Source organism: Furipterus horrens, unplaced genomic scaffold (assembly GCF_987537825.1).
Source record: "Furipterus horrens unplaced genomic scaffold, mFurHor1.1.pri manual_scaffold_6, whole genome shotgun sequence".
In the NCBI taxonomy this organism is placed as follows: domain Eukaryota; kingdom Metazoa; phylum Chordata; class Mammalia; order Chiroptera; family Furipteridae; genus Furipterus; species Furipterus horrens.
In genome coordinates, this window is record NW_028327176.1 from 88,182,712 (window position 1) to 88,198,424 (window position 15,713).

A 15,713-nucleotide genomic window follows, 5' to 3' on the forward strand; every position below is an offset into this window, starting at 1 on the left:
GTTGATATCAACAGTTTGGAACATAAGGAAGAAATAAACAGTCAGCCAGAACAGAATGAAGAAACAAGAATTCAAAAAAATTAGGAGAGAATAAGAAGACTCTGGGACATCTCCAAAAGGACCAACATCTGAATCATAGGGATGCCAGGAGAAAAGGAAGAGCAAGAAATTGAAAATTTATTTGAAAAAACAATGACAGAAAACTTTCCTAACTTGGCGAAGGAAATAGACATACAAGTCCAGGAAGCACAGAGAATCCCAAACAAGTTGGACCCAAAGAGAACCACACCAAGACACATCATAATTAAAATGCCAAAGGTTAAAAATAAAGAGAATCTTTAAAGCAGCAAGAGAAAAGAAGAGAGTTACTTACAAAGGAGCTCCCATAAGACTGACATCTTTTTTCTCAAAAGAAACTTTGCAGGCAAGAAGGGACTGACAAAAAGCATTTGAAGTGATGAAAAGCAAGCACCTATAACCAAGATTACTCTATCCAGCAAAGCTATCATTTTGAATGGAAGGTCAGATGAAATGCAGCCCAGACAAGTGAAGCTAAAGGAGTTCATCTCTCCAAGCCCTTATTATATGAAATGTTAAAGGGACTTATTTAAGAAAAAGAAGATCAAAACTATTAACATTAAAATGACAACAAACTCAAAAGTATCAACAAATGAATCTAAAAAACAGACACAAAAACAAAAACAAATTGGAACAGTAAACAACTAGAACAGAAACAGAATCATAGATACGGAGATCATATGGAGAGTTATCAGTGGAGAGGAGGAAGAGGGAGAATAGGGGAAAAGATACAGGGATTTAGGAGCATAATTGGTAGGTATAAAATAGACAGGGGGAAGTTAAAAATAATACAGGAAAGGGTGGAGCGAAAGAACTTATATGCTTGACCCATGAACATAAACTAAATGGGGATTGCTGGAGAGAAGGGGGTACTGGGTGAAGGGGACAAAGGGAAAAAAATATAGGGACAACTGTAATAGCATAATCAATAAAATATACTTAAAAAATTTTAATGCTTTTACAAGATAATGCAAATAGGTAGTATATCTCTCCTTTTTAAAAATAATATAAATGGTATCTATTATATACACTGTTCTGCATCGTTTTTTGTTTTTTTTTCAAAAATACATCTTGGAGAGTTTGCCATATCAGTACATAAAGATATTTTTCATTCTTTTCTGCAGCTGTATAGTATTCCACAGTATGAATATCCCATAATTTATTTAATCAGGCCCTTGTTGATGGACATTTAACCTTCTAGATATTTGCTCTTTCATTGAAACACTGCTTCACTTTAAAAGCTTGTACATATATCATTTTTGCACACCTACAACCATAACTGTAGGATAAATTTCTAGAAGTAAAGTTGCTGGGTTAAAGGATATATACATATGGAATTTTGGTAGATACTGCTAAACTGTTGTCAACAAGAACTGTTCCAATTTATACAAATTGGGGATGTAGGATAGTTCCTGTTGCTTGATAGTTTCTCAATGTCAAATCTATGATAAGTATCATTAATCTTTTTACTTTTTACCGATTTGATAATAATGGTATCTCAGTAACTTTTAATTTGAATTAATGTTATTGTAAGTGAGGATGCATATGTTTTTACATGTTTAAAGGACATGTATATTTCCTTTTCATTTGTACTTTTGTATTGAGTTTATGGTTATTTTATCATTATGCAGGAGTTTTTTGGTTTTTTTTTTGTCCCACATGGGGAAGGATTGTGCAGACTCCAGGTCAGTTGGCTGTCCCCGGACAACGGTGTCCTTGGTTTAACAGGCTGGCATCCTTGTTGTATTCTGGGGGCAACAGATTTGGCAAAAGGGTTAAAAGACATCATTCAATCCATAACCACTAGATGACAAAAGGCAGGGATTAATTTTTCAATGTCCCACATTAGGGAAAAGAAGGGCTTCTTTGGAGGAAGGTGTGCCAGGTACATCACACCTGTCCAAAACCCTTTTGCCCATTTTACTTAGTTTGGGCTGAGGGGAATATTTTAGGTTTCCCCCTCTCAGATATCTGGGCCCTTTCTGTCCAAGCCATTAGGATAGAAAAGAGAAACCAGTTTTAAAGTGAAGCCCACAGACCACCCCATTCTTCACCAACCCAGCCACTTAGTTCAGTCAAACCATTGAGTCTCAGGAGGCAGCGATGCAGACAGGACTAAGTGAGGCCTATAAGTACAGACAGTCACTCAGGTAATGAGATCATAGGCTTATGCCCTTCGAAAACAGAAAACACATGTTAATTTATGTAATATAACCCACAAACAAGTCTCTAAATCTGTAGGACTGTCTTATTGGAAAGACATCCAGTTGCAAGGCATTTGACATTCTTCTTGCCTGTAAATTAAACATCTTTGATAATACCACAGACATAGTTCAACTTTCAAATGAAAACTAATTTTAAATGAAAAGAAACTTTAAAGACAGTTTGCTTCACTACTTTATAGTCTACCACTGAGCATTATGATTTTCCTTGAATCACGATTTTTCTCCCTAAGATTACCCTCCTTGTCATTAAAGAGATTGCATCAAGCCCGTTTTTAATTTATCTTGTTCATTTGCATAAACACAACAAGAGCAGCAAATGATCACTTATGATCTTTAGTTCTGCTTTGCTGGAACTTATGCAAGGAACATTTAGGGTGACCTTCAGTCTGCCCTTCAGGGCACAGAAGCTGAGCCATATACCTGCCATTCAGTCTTGCCTGTACACACCTGTCTTTTCCAAATCCTTCTGGTTTTCCATTGTGCCTTAAGGTCCCTTCTAGCCATCTTTCAGGAAAACAACCTTCATTCCTTCCCTGGAAAGATTGCTGTGGAAGACTTTTTTTTTAAATTTTTAAAAAGATTTTATTTACTTTTAGAGAAAGGGGAAGGGAGAGAGAAAGAGAGGGAGAGAAACATTGATGTCTGAGGGATATATTGATCAGCTGCCTCTCACACATCCTTCAACTGGACACCTGGCTTGCAATCCAAGCAAGTGCCCTGACCAGAAACTGAACCTGTGACCTTTCAGTTTGCAGGTTAGTGCTCAGCCCACTAAGCTACACCAGCCAGGGCTATGTAGGAGCTTTATAAATGTCATACCCAACATCTTTTTTAAAGTCAGGTGTGTTGAAGTATCAATTATGTACACTAAGGTTCACATTTTAGTGGAGCTATCTTTTGTATGAGGAAGGCCTTTCAGCTGGGGGCTACATATTGATGATTTGAAGTACTTACTTAAAAAACTCTAGCTCATCAATTGCAGTACAGAAAATACTGGGAGCAGGTTACACTCAGGTCGAGATTTTGATGGTCTCAGATGTCCATGCAGTGTGTTCAATGGAAAAAGCAAAAAGCATTAGCACTCTGACTTCCTAGGTTCAAATCCTGTATTTGTCATATGTTAACTATGTAATTTTTGTCCTTTTTAAGATTCCATACATAAATGAAACCATATGTTCCACTTCAGGGTATTTATTTGAAGAAAATGAAAGCATATATTCAGAAAGATATATGTACCCCTACATCCTTAACATCACCTCTTTGGGTCTCAGTTTCTTCATTGGTTAAAAAGAAAAAAACCCTCAAAATCAGATCTCATCAGATACCATAATGAAAGCACACTGTTTAGTGCTGACACAAACTGGGTGCTTAATAAATGCTTGTTTCTCTTTTCTCTGATAAAAACGAAGTTATTAAAGACAACATGCCCTTGAGCTACAGAAGGGTGTGCATGTGTGTGTGTGTGTGTATGTGTGTGTGTGTGTGATATTCCTTCAGGACCTCAGATCCTGCTAGAGTATTAAGCTACCAAGACACCACTTATGTTGCTGTTTCTAGCTTGACACGCCTAGAGTCAGGCGAAAAGCTTCCTGTGCCAATAAAATTGGTTCACAGAGAAAAATATTATATCTGTTTAAGAGAAGACATTCCAAGAGTGAGTAATAACTCCTTTTCAGCAGGGAGGTACTCAAAACCACTTTGCCAAACCCGTTCTTCTGCCTTGGTGATTAGTGCCCCACTGGCTGTCTCCTCACACCATGACCTGTTGCTCCAACAGCCTTAGATTAATAAAGAGGGTAAAAAAAGAACTTGCTCTTTCTGACATTCCACTTGGCATAATACCCTCTAGTTCCATCCATGCTGTCACAACATCAAGATTGTTTTTTTTATTGCTGAATAATATTTCATTATATATGCATGTGTGTGCACATGTACATATATGTATGTATATATGTGCATATATGTGTGTGTATATATGTATATGTGTGTGTGTACGTGTGTGTGTGTGTGTGTATATCTATATATATAGATATATATATATAATCTCACATCTTCTTTATTCATTCATCTATTGATGGACACCTGGAAGGATTCCTGAATGTGAAATTCAAGAGACTTGGGATTTTAGTACCGATTCTTATTACTGACAATGCGAATATTATCCACCAATTTCTGTGTGTTTACAACGTGCTAAGTGCTTTTTGGGAAAATCTTATTCAGTCCTCACAGCCACAACCCTATAATTAACATAGGTAGCTAGCTATTAATAAAGGAAGGGAGCAAAGGAAATCAAAGAGTGAGAAGTCTGATCAGCCGAGGAGCTGAATTGGACACTGGGCCTGTTTTACTAGGAAGTTGCAGCCTCATAGGCTCCCCGGGGAACAGCTGCATCGGGGACTTAATCCCCAAAGCAGGCAGGAAGGATCCTTACTGGTCATTAGCCAGGATTACCGAGGGAAAGATAAAACAGCAGGTGAAATTTTTCTCCCGGGTGCACGCCCAGTAGAAGCCAAGAGGACAAAGGGGGAGACACTTCTAATATGAGACCTGCAGTGCAGAGCCAAGATGGCGACCAAGAAAGCCTGTCTGTGTAGACTGAGAAAAGGATCTTACTGGATAAGGGACACAAAACCACGGAAGATTCAGGAAATAGATTGGTTAGAGGGAGGATCCAACACCAGCATGCAAAGAATTGGGAAGTTGATTGGTTAGTTTGAAAGAGCACCTGGTCCTTCCCAAGCCTGAGATAATATAATCAGCAGAACAAGGTGAGCGCTCTCTAGCTCTTCATCTCTCCCTCGCCCTCTCCCCGCCTCTTCCACCCTCTCACCCCCTCTCACCTGCTGTCACCCCCTCTCACTCCCTCTTGCCTGGTAACACTCGCTCACCCAGTTATTCATGTGTTCTCTCAGTAGTAGCCATATGAGCCTAGCAGCTGCCTGGGGCCTGGCACACACACAGGCTCCCAGCGCAGGCCTGGGCACAGCGCCAGAAGCAGCACAGCTGGGAACAGACTACGCTAGGGAGATGGGGATAGACATGGACTAAATGGCACAGAATCTCTGGATATTGGCCCTATCTCTGGACTTGATGAAAACAAAGCTGGACTTTTTCCATGGCGGGATGGACAGAGATGAGATACTGGAGCTGAAGCAAGGACGGTCCTTTGAATTTGCTTCTACAGTAAATCTTACCACTAAACCTTATCCTCCCATACATGGGTCCCTGAATGCTTTCCTTGCAATTCCTTGAAAGGGCCTCATTTTCACCGGCATCACTATGAAGTAGATACTATCATTGTCTGCATTTTATAGATGAGGAAGCTGAAACACAAAGAGGTTTAGCAACTTCCCCAAGGTCCTAGCAATAGCTTGTGGTACTGGGATTCAAACACAGGCATTTTAGATCTAAAGCTGTGTTCATTACAACTACATGATATTACTTCTTGATGAAGTTGACTTATCATAGCTCTTGCCGTATAATGCTGTACTTCTTTATTTAAATGTTTACCTCCTACACCACACTTGATTGTGGGCACAGTAGTTATTCATTTTCCATTGAGGATAGCCAACACTGACCTGAACACTAAGTGGGTGCTCAGTAAATGTTTGTCAATCAATATTGAATAACTGGCTATTACCTTCTGTGCCTCAGCATCGGGGACAGAAGAGTTGAGGGGAGGTATACATTACTAAGGCACTAAGAATGCAAATCCTTTTGGTGGTAACAGTAAAAATTGCTACCTCAAACTGGCACTTCCTTTGAGTTGGGCTCTGCAAACTGGGTTAAGTATGACCAATGATGGCAGCCGTATGTACCATTTTTGGCTCAGAATGCTCTTCTTTACTTCTTCTCTGAAAACAGTATTCCACCAGCTCTTGGGTACTCCACTCTTATTTCCTGAGGTGTGAGTGGGACTGTCAATTACAATATCTCACTCATCTTTACCCAAGGAGGACTCACTACCAAGCCTGGGCATTCAGGCCCCTCCCTGGCTTTTGTCATTGTGGTGCAAGAAGAATGGAATCTTGGAGATATTTGAGGCTATCTTACTTGGTTGCATGGAGGAAGCCAGGCTGCAAAGTAAGAAGATGAGGTCAATGTGCAAAGAGAAGCAGACAGGGAGATGAGAGATGGAGGACGAAAGAGTCAGAGTACCATTATTTTAGACCATACCCAAAGATAAATTTACCCTTACATATCTCAGCTTTCTGGGCCTCTACATCCCCAATATGCCTGATCTAGTTTAAGTTGTTTTTGTCACATGCTACTAAAAGAATTATTTTTAATAAGTACCCTAAAATAGCGTTTTTAGATATGGAAAAAAATGCTCAGGAGATACTTCTACTAAAAATTATTAATTGTTTATCTGAAATTCAAATTTAACTGGGTATTATGTATTTAGCTGGCAACTCTACCCTATAGGGATATACAACAGTGTACCACAGGATGTGACAAACCACATGACAAATGTAACACATGAGTCACTGATGGAATGTCTTTTTTAGGAAGGAATAAAGTTAAGCAATTTAACTGGGTAACTGAAAATGTTTTATATTAAAATAGCTAGAGGTAAGACATGGACTGCAACAAAACAGTTAATAGAGGCTTTTATACAAAAATGTTAACATCCATGGCTGAAAGACCTTTAAAAAAAAAGATTTTATTTATTTATTTTTAGAGAGATGGAAAGGGAGGGAAAAAGCAGGGGAGAGAAACATCAGTGTGAGAGAGAAACATAGATTGGTTGCCTCTCGCACGTGCCCCAACCATGCCCTGACCAGGGACCATCCGAACCTGCAACCCAGGTATGTATTCTGATGGGTAATTGAACCTGTGACCTTTTGCTTTGCGGGGCGATGCCCAACCAACTGAGCCACAGTGGTTAAGGCCTGAAAGACTTTTTTTTTTTTTTTTAAATTTAAGAAAAGGTTTATTAGGCCATTGATATCAGGAAGAAAAAAAAAGAAGAAGAAGAAGACTGGTCTTAGGTCCTGGAGCCTAAACCCAGCAGCATGGCTGGATGGGAAAGACAACATATCCGTAGTTCCAGAGTTTTGCAAGCATTTTTACACATCAGGTAGGGGGATGAGGGATATAGGCCATTCTGAAAGGATTTACATTAGCTATAGACAAAGGGGTTCGGAGAAGGTGAAGTGTTGCCTGCTCTGGGATAGGCACTGACCCAGCAAGGAAGAAGTGTCCACTCCTGTGGATTAGCTGTGGGCAGCAGATTGGAAACTTCACGTATAAATGAGGAGCAGACTCCTGGGGTCTGGTGGAGCCTGGCAGGCCTCTTATGAGGATAATCTCAAAAATCACCACCTGGAAATTAACCCTAAATTCCAACAGATATACAGAATGTGTGCAGTCTTTTGTTAGAGCTGGTCCACAGCTATTAACAGGCTAACTGTTGTCTCTTTCTCTCACTCTCCAGCCGCTATAATTTTAATTTAGAACATCTCAGAAATTTTTTATTGTCAAAGCACATTACTAGACAAACCAATGGAACAGACCAGAAGCTCAGAAATGAAATAGAATTTATAGAAAAATTTAGTATACAATAAAAGTAACATTTCAAATTAGCAGTAAAAATTATGGATTATCCAATAGCTGGTGCTGGGATCATTGCTGGTGGAAGTGAGGATCTTTAATGGGATCAAGAGGAAAGTATTTCATCTACCCACACATGGGAGATTGTAGTATGGCAAGGTTTATTGGGGCGGAAGTCTGCCCTTATGTCTTATTTCCATCTGCCCCACCACGGAAAAAGTCTGTGTCTTCAACAAAGCCGAAACAAAGGCCAGTGTCCAGTGTCATATCATCATTATTATTTTATCCTCACGCCAGCACATTTACATTTTTTCATTGGTTTTAGAGAGAGAGGAAAGAAGAGGGGGAGAGAGAGAGAGAGAGAGAGAGAGAGAGAGAGAGAGAGAGAGAAACATTGATGTGAGAGAGACATTGATTTGTTGCCTTCTCATACGTGCCCTGACCGGGGATGGAACCCACAACTTGCAACCTGGATATGTGCTCTGAGTGGAAATCGATTGAACCTGCATCCTTTTGGTCTACGGGACAATATTCTAACCCACTGAGCCACAGTAGCAAGGGCTCTGTGTCATATTATAGCTTAGTCCAGTCCAGACTTTGTCACCATCTGGTTAGCTTAGCTTGTGTTCCTGGCTGCAATCTGCTGTTTTCCTGTGTTATCTAGACTCTTGCCTGGAGCTAGTGTTTGGAGCCTGGCAGCCATTAGTCACCGTGACTGCTAGGGCTACATGGTTATGGAGAGAACTTTCAAGTGCACGGGACAAGTGTGGATCAGAGAGAGAGAGAGAGAGAGAGAGAGAGAGAGAGAGAGAGAGAAATGAGGAGAGATAGTGAGTTTTTTTTTTGTTCCCCTGGGATTATATTATCTTGGGCTTGGGACAGACCAAGAGCTTTTTCAGAATAACCAATCAACTTCCCAAGCATTGGCAGGCTTCTGAGGGGTCCACCCCATAGTTACATAGACAGGCCTCTATGGTAAAGCACCTGTCCACACACCATTTTGATTTCTGTTGTGCATGTGCATATCTGCCCCTGCTCCTCATAATAATCTGGTACTGGAGGGCCTTGGTGGGGCAAAGCTGAGATCCCCTGGAGTGTGGGAAGCTGTAGCTTCCTGGTGAAGCAAACAGGTTTATGCTCCATGGTTGATTAAGCTCAATGATGTCCAATTCCCTTTGCTTCCTTCCTTATTAATAATTAGCTATCTACAATAATGAGATAACTGGGCTTCTGATTGTGGGGAAAAAAACGGGTTAGATTCCTATTTCACACTTTACTTTAAAATAAACTCCATCCCTGGCTGGTGTGGCTCATTGGACTGAGTGCTGGCCTGCAATCTGAAAGGTCACCCTTTCAGTTCCCAGCCAGGGTACATGCCTGGGTTGTGGGCCAGGTCCCCACTTGGGGAAGTGCGAGAGGCAGCCGATCGATGTTTCTCTCTCTCTCTTTCTCCCTCTCATCCCCTCTCTCTTAAATAGAGAAAATCTTTAAAAAATAAATTCCATATAGTTAATAAAGATATGAACACGAAAAACAACACCATAAAAGAACTAGAAAAATATGACAGAATTAAAAAATCTTTTAAAAAATGTTTTATTGATTATGCTGTTACAGTTGTCCTAATTTCTTTTCCCTTTGCTTCCCTCCACACACACCCCCTCCCTCCAGCAGTCCCATCCCCCTCAGTCCATGTCCATGGGTTGTGTGTATAAGCTCTTCTCTACATCCTCCTGTCTATTCTGCATCCCCCTGCTATGCTTCTTAATTTCTGCACCATTTCCCTCCTTCTTCCCGCTCCCGCCTCCCAGCTCACACCACTCCACATGCTCACCATACCTATGATTCTGTTCCCACTCTGGTTGTCTGCTTAGTTTGTTTTATTTTTTAGCTTCTGTTGTTGATAGTTGTGATTTTATTGTTATTTTAACATCCATAGTTTTGATCTTCTTTTTCTTAAATAAGTGCCTTTAACATTTCATATAATCATGGCTTGGTGATGAATCCCTTTAGCTTTACCCTGTCTGGGAAGCACTTTATCTGCCCTTCTATTCTAAATGATAGCTTTGCTGGATAGAGGAATCTTGGTTGTAGGTACTTGCTTTTCATCACTTTGAATACTTCTTGCCAGTCCCTTCTTGCCTGCAAAGTTTATTCTCAGAAATCCATTGATAGTCTTATAGAAACCCCATTTGTAGGTAATTTCCTTCTTTTCTCTTGCTACTTTTAAGATTCTCTCATTATCCTTTAATTTCGCGTTTTTATTATGATATATCTTGGTGTGGTCCTCCCAGGGTCTAGTTTGTTTGGGACTTTCTGTGCTTCCTGGACTTGTATTCTATTTCCTTCACCAAATCTGGGACGTTTTCCTTCATTATTTTTCCACATAAGTTTTCAATTTATTGCTCTTCCTCTTCTCCTTTTGGCAGCCCTATGATTCAAATATTGGCACCTTTAAAGCTATCATAGAGGCTTCTAAGCCTCTCCTCATTTAAAAAAATTCTTGTTTCCTCTGTCTATACTGGTTCTGTTTATTTCTTTCTTATGTTCCAACTCATTGATTTGAACCCTGGTTTGCTTTCCTTCATCTCTAGTTTCATGTGGATTTTCCTTCATTTCACTTAGCATAGTTTTCATTTCTTCCCTATCATGATTAAATTTTTCTGTCAAATCTGTGAGCATCTTTATCACCAGAACTTTGAACTCTGCATCTGTTAGGTTTGCTATCTCCTAATCACTTAGTTCTGTCACTGGAACCTTGATCTGCCCCTGCTTTGGGGCTGTATTTCTCTGTCTCCTCATCTTGATAGCTTTCTGTATTTGCTTCTGAGTTTTAAATAGAGCTGTTACTCCTGTTACATTGTAAAGGGGCACAGTCTTAGGTATCCATCAGTGCTGGTGACCCATTTCACCACGCTGTGGCGCTGTATGTAGGGGAGAGGTCTGAGAGGGAACAATGCCGCTTGCTCAGCATTCACCTGTTTTTCAGGCACTCCTCACCCTTCCCATACTAAACAAAAGCTGCCTCCATTGAGACACCAGCACTTTCTTCCTCGTCCCATTCCCCACTGGCTTTCACAGTCAGAAGCAATGTGGCTCTATTTTCCGCAGCGCTGGAACTGTGCACTGCTCAGTCTGGTCTGGGGCTGGGATATTGTTCCTGACTTAAGCTGTATGACTGTGCTTTTCATTGCAACTTCAGTCGTTGTGCCACTAGTCACAATGCTAACCTGCACTACTAGCCACACCACCAGCTGTGCCACCTGCTGTGCTGCCTGCTGCTGCCATCAAGCTCTGCCCCCGTAGCCACTGCTCCACACCTTGTTTACTCGGTCCCCACTCCACCCCTCCTACCTTTCTGGCAGAATATTTATTCTTTATTTCTTTGCTGAACTTCCCTGTAGTTTCGATTTTCTGTTTTGTTTTGTTTGGTTTTGGTTTGAAGTGGTTGTACATTTCCTTCTTAGTTGTTATGAAGACACAATATTTCTATCTATGCCTCCATCTTGGTAGGAAGTCTAAAAAGTCTTATAGAGGGGAAGGCCAGTCTAAGTATGAAAAGAATACAGAAATCAAAACTTCTGGTCAAGATGGAGGCATAGGTAGACAGGTCTCGCCTCCTTCCACAACCATAAGAAGGATTACTTCTACCTCAAAATAGAAAACAACCAGAACTACCAAAAAATTGAACTGAATGTAAGTCCAACAAAGGTATAAAGAAGTAATACTCATCCAGACAGGTGGGAGGGGTGGAACCAGGGATCCATGGCAAAGAGGATGCAGTGTGGCAGGGGCGGTGGCAGCAAGGCAGTGGCTGTGGCCGGCCTGTGGAAAGCCGTCATACATTATAAAAGCCATGAGGGACACCTGGGAAGCGTTCCCAGTCCCAGGCCAGACCACGCAGCTCATGGTTCCAGCACCAGGAAAGTAAAGACTCATTGTTTCTGGTTGTGAAAACCAATGGGGTTTGAGGCAGCAGAAGAAACCAGTCTCTGAGGAGCATTCATTTAGAGTGCCCCCATGGTTCCAGAATGTATGCAAACCCGTACACTCTTGGAACCATCATTAGGGCAATACCTAGAGGGGTGCCAGTCGCATATAGGAAGTGGGTGAAGTGACTGGAAAAGGGGTGAGTGTTGAGCAAGCGGCATTGTTCCCTCTCTGACCCCTCCTTTACATACAGTGCCACAAGGTGGTAAAATGGGTCGCCCAGCACTGACACATACCTAAGGCTCTGCCTCTTACAACGTAACAGGTGAGACAGCTCTACGTAGACACAGAGCCAAACACAGGAGGCTATCAAGTTGAGGAGATAGAGAAGTATGGCCCAAAAGAGGGAGTAGGTCAAGGCTCCAAAGGGGAAACTAAGTGACAAGAAGATAGCCAACCTAACAGATGAAGAGTTCAAAACACTGGTGATAATGATACTCGCAGACATGATGGAGTATGGCAAATGCATAAGGGAAGAAGTGAAGTTTATACTAAGTGAAAAGTCCATGTAAAACCAATAGTGAAGGGTAAGATTCTGGGGTTCAAATCAATGATTTGGAACATAAGGAAGAAATAAGCATTCAACCAGTGCAGAATGAAAAGATAAGAATTTTAAAAAATGAGGAGAGGCTTAGGAACTTCTGGGACAACTTTAATCATACCAACATCTGAATCATATGGGTGCCAGAAGGAGAAGAGGAAGAGCAAGAAATTGAAAATTTATGTGAAAAAATAATGAAGGAAAACTTCCCCAATTTGGTGAAGGAAATAGACATACAAATCCAGGAAGCACAGAGAGTCCCAAACAAGCTAGACCCAAAGAGAATCAGACCAAGACACATCATAATTAAAATGCCAAAGGTTTAAGATAAAGAGAGAATCTTAAAAGCAGCAAAAGAAAAGAAGAGAGTTACTTACAAAGGAGCTCCCATAAGACTGTCAGATGATTTCTGAAAAGAAACTTTGCAGACAAGAAGGAACTGGCAAGAAGTATTCAATGTGATGAAAGCAAGGGCCTATAACCAAGATTACTCTATCCAGCAAAGCTACCATTTAGAATGGAAGGGTAATAAAATGCTTCCCAGACAAGGTAAGGCTAAAGGAGTTCACCATCACCAAACTCTTATTATATGAAATGTTAATGGGACACATTTAAGAAAAAGAAGATCAAAACTATGAACAATTAAAATGACAACAAACTCAAAGCTATCAACAAATTAACCTAAAAAAACCAAAAACCAAAACCCCAAAACAAACTAAACAAACAACTGGAACAGGAACAGAATTATAGATATGGAGATCATATGGAGGGCTGTCCGTGGAGAGTGGGAATGGGAGAATGGGAGAAAAGGTGTAGGGGTGAAGAAGTATAATTGATAGGTACAAAATAGACAGGGGGATGTTAAGGATAGTATAGGAAACAGAAGCCAAAGAAGTTACATGCATGACCAATGGATATGAACTAAGCGGGGTGGGGGTGGGGGTTTGCTGGAGGGAAAGGAGTTACCAGGTATAGGTGGGCAAAGGGGAAAAAATTGGGACAACTGTAATAGCATAATCAATAAAATATATTTTAAAATGCAGAATTGTAAAAAAAATTGATTAGCACATATTACCAACACAGAAATTTGAAATTATTTCATGATAAAAATCACCCAAAATAGAGCCAACGACAAATAACAAGTGGAAAAACATTTGCAATTCATATTACATGCAAGGTTTATTTCCTTAATACTATAGAGTTCTCTACATATCAGAAAGAGAAGGATGAGACTAAAATAATAGACAAAGGGGAAAATGGTGTGAAAATGCAGTCTACACAGAAGGCTATATAGACTCCTTAAGGCTATATTAAAAAATGCCCAACTTTATTCATAGGAGAAATGAAATTACAATACAATGCTATTTTTAAGCTATCATTGAAAAGATAAAGCACTGTCAAATACAACATAGGGCAATTGGGCAGTATTTTTCAAAATTACAAATGCAAAGCTGTTTAACCTAGTAATTTAACTTCTGAAAATTTATCCTACATATATACTTGCATATGTGCTGATTAACTATGTACTGCAACATAACTATAGTAAAAAACAGGAAACAGTCTTAGTGTTCATCAACAGAAGACTCATTAATAAATTGAGTTATATCCATACAATGAAATACTATGCATTTGTAAAATGGAAACAGAGCACTAGTTCATATTTGTATTTGCATAATCTCTCTCTGGAAGGATAAGCAAGAAACTGGTAACAGGGGTATGGCTGGGAAACATGCTCTATTGTGCTTTTCTAATTTTGCACCATGTATGTTTATTACCTATTTAAAAATAAGTAAGTAAATAAAATATATTTTACGTGTAAAATATCTTAAGAAAAAATGGAAAGCATAGATGTATTATGCAGTAGATCACAAACACTGTGAATGTTTAAGATTCCACACAACAGTTCAAGGGCATTTCGAGCTCAGGTGACGACATTGGATTTTGACCCTGGAATGAGGGTAACAAATGAATTCTCAAAATTGCCTGGGACAATCAGAGGAAAGGTGCAAAAAGCACTGCTTTCAAAGCTAATAGGGCTGTGGCAGGATATGGGGGACATACCTCCTTGGAACTTGGAGGTTACCCTCTGAGTCCTGGAAAACAGAAAACATTCTAAATATTTAAAACAGAGGACATTTAATTAAAAGAATTGGTTATGTAGGTGTTGGCAGAAATAAAAAGTGAAACGAAGAACAGTAAAGTTGCCCAGAGATGAGCAACAGCAAGAAGGTACTGCCAGCCTTACACTGGAGGAACAGAAGAAAGATCCATCTTGTTACCAGAGCTGAGGGACTGGGATCATCTACTAAGAGTTGGATCCAGGTAGGTTGGAGGAGATGGCCTAAGGCTGGGAGGTGGGGGTGGGGATGGATACTCTGGTTTTTCCCTCATCCCTCCAGTCTCCAGAAGTGCCTCCTGGTGATAGAGCTTAGCAACTCAGTCTGGAAGCCAACCATCACAGGAGCCCAGGCCATGCAGCCTTCATGGGGTTAGGCTGCCACTGAAAAGATGAGAAACAGACTTGAGGGCAAAAGAGTACCAGGATCAGCACAGAGAAATAAGGAAAAAAAATCAAAACATAATTGATGAATCCATCCCTTTGAGAAGAATCAACTCAGGGTGCCTACACAAAAGGTGGGTTTCTAGAACTGCAACATTAAGGCCCAGGTGTTTGCCTCCAAATGTCCTCTATAGCTGGTTTTCCCAAACTAGATCAACCGTGGACTATTCAGTACATTTAGTTGTTGTACCTCTTCAAAATATTTTAATCTAGAATGGCACCTTTTCTTGACTTGGTGAAGGGAAGAGACCAATTGTCCTATAAAATGTCTGACCTTCTAAATCTGCTTACTGCCTTTTGCTTTCCTTTAGCTTGATCCTCTAGCTTATTTTATAACCTTAATTAGATCCAAGTTAAACATTTTGGGTAAGAATATATCATAGGTAATGATGTGTACTTAATGTTGGCATCACAGCTGGGGACACATAATATCTGATTTTCCTTAGTATTGGGGCCCCCCTGGGAAAGTATTGAGACTTGGAGCCCCACACAGGCCAGGTGAAGGAAACAAAGCCTGTAAGACCTGACTGGAAAACCGGGAAAGCTGGGTGCATACGTGCCTCGATGCTATAGCCAGTGGCCCCGGTGGGAACCAGGCCATGAGAAAATGTTTTATGTCCTTTGAAGCTTGCGCTGCTCTTTTACCTTGCATCGTACCAGCAGCAGAGGTTTTAACTTTAACTCAAAATGAACTCACCCTCCCTATTTTACAGCCATCTTTAGCCTTTGTGTCCAACACACCCTGACCTAAGTGAGATCTCAATGTTCC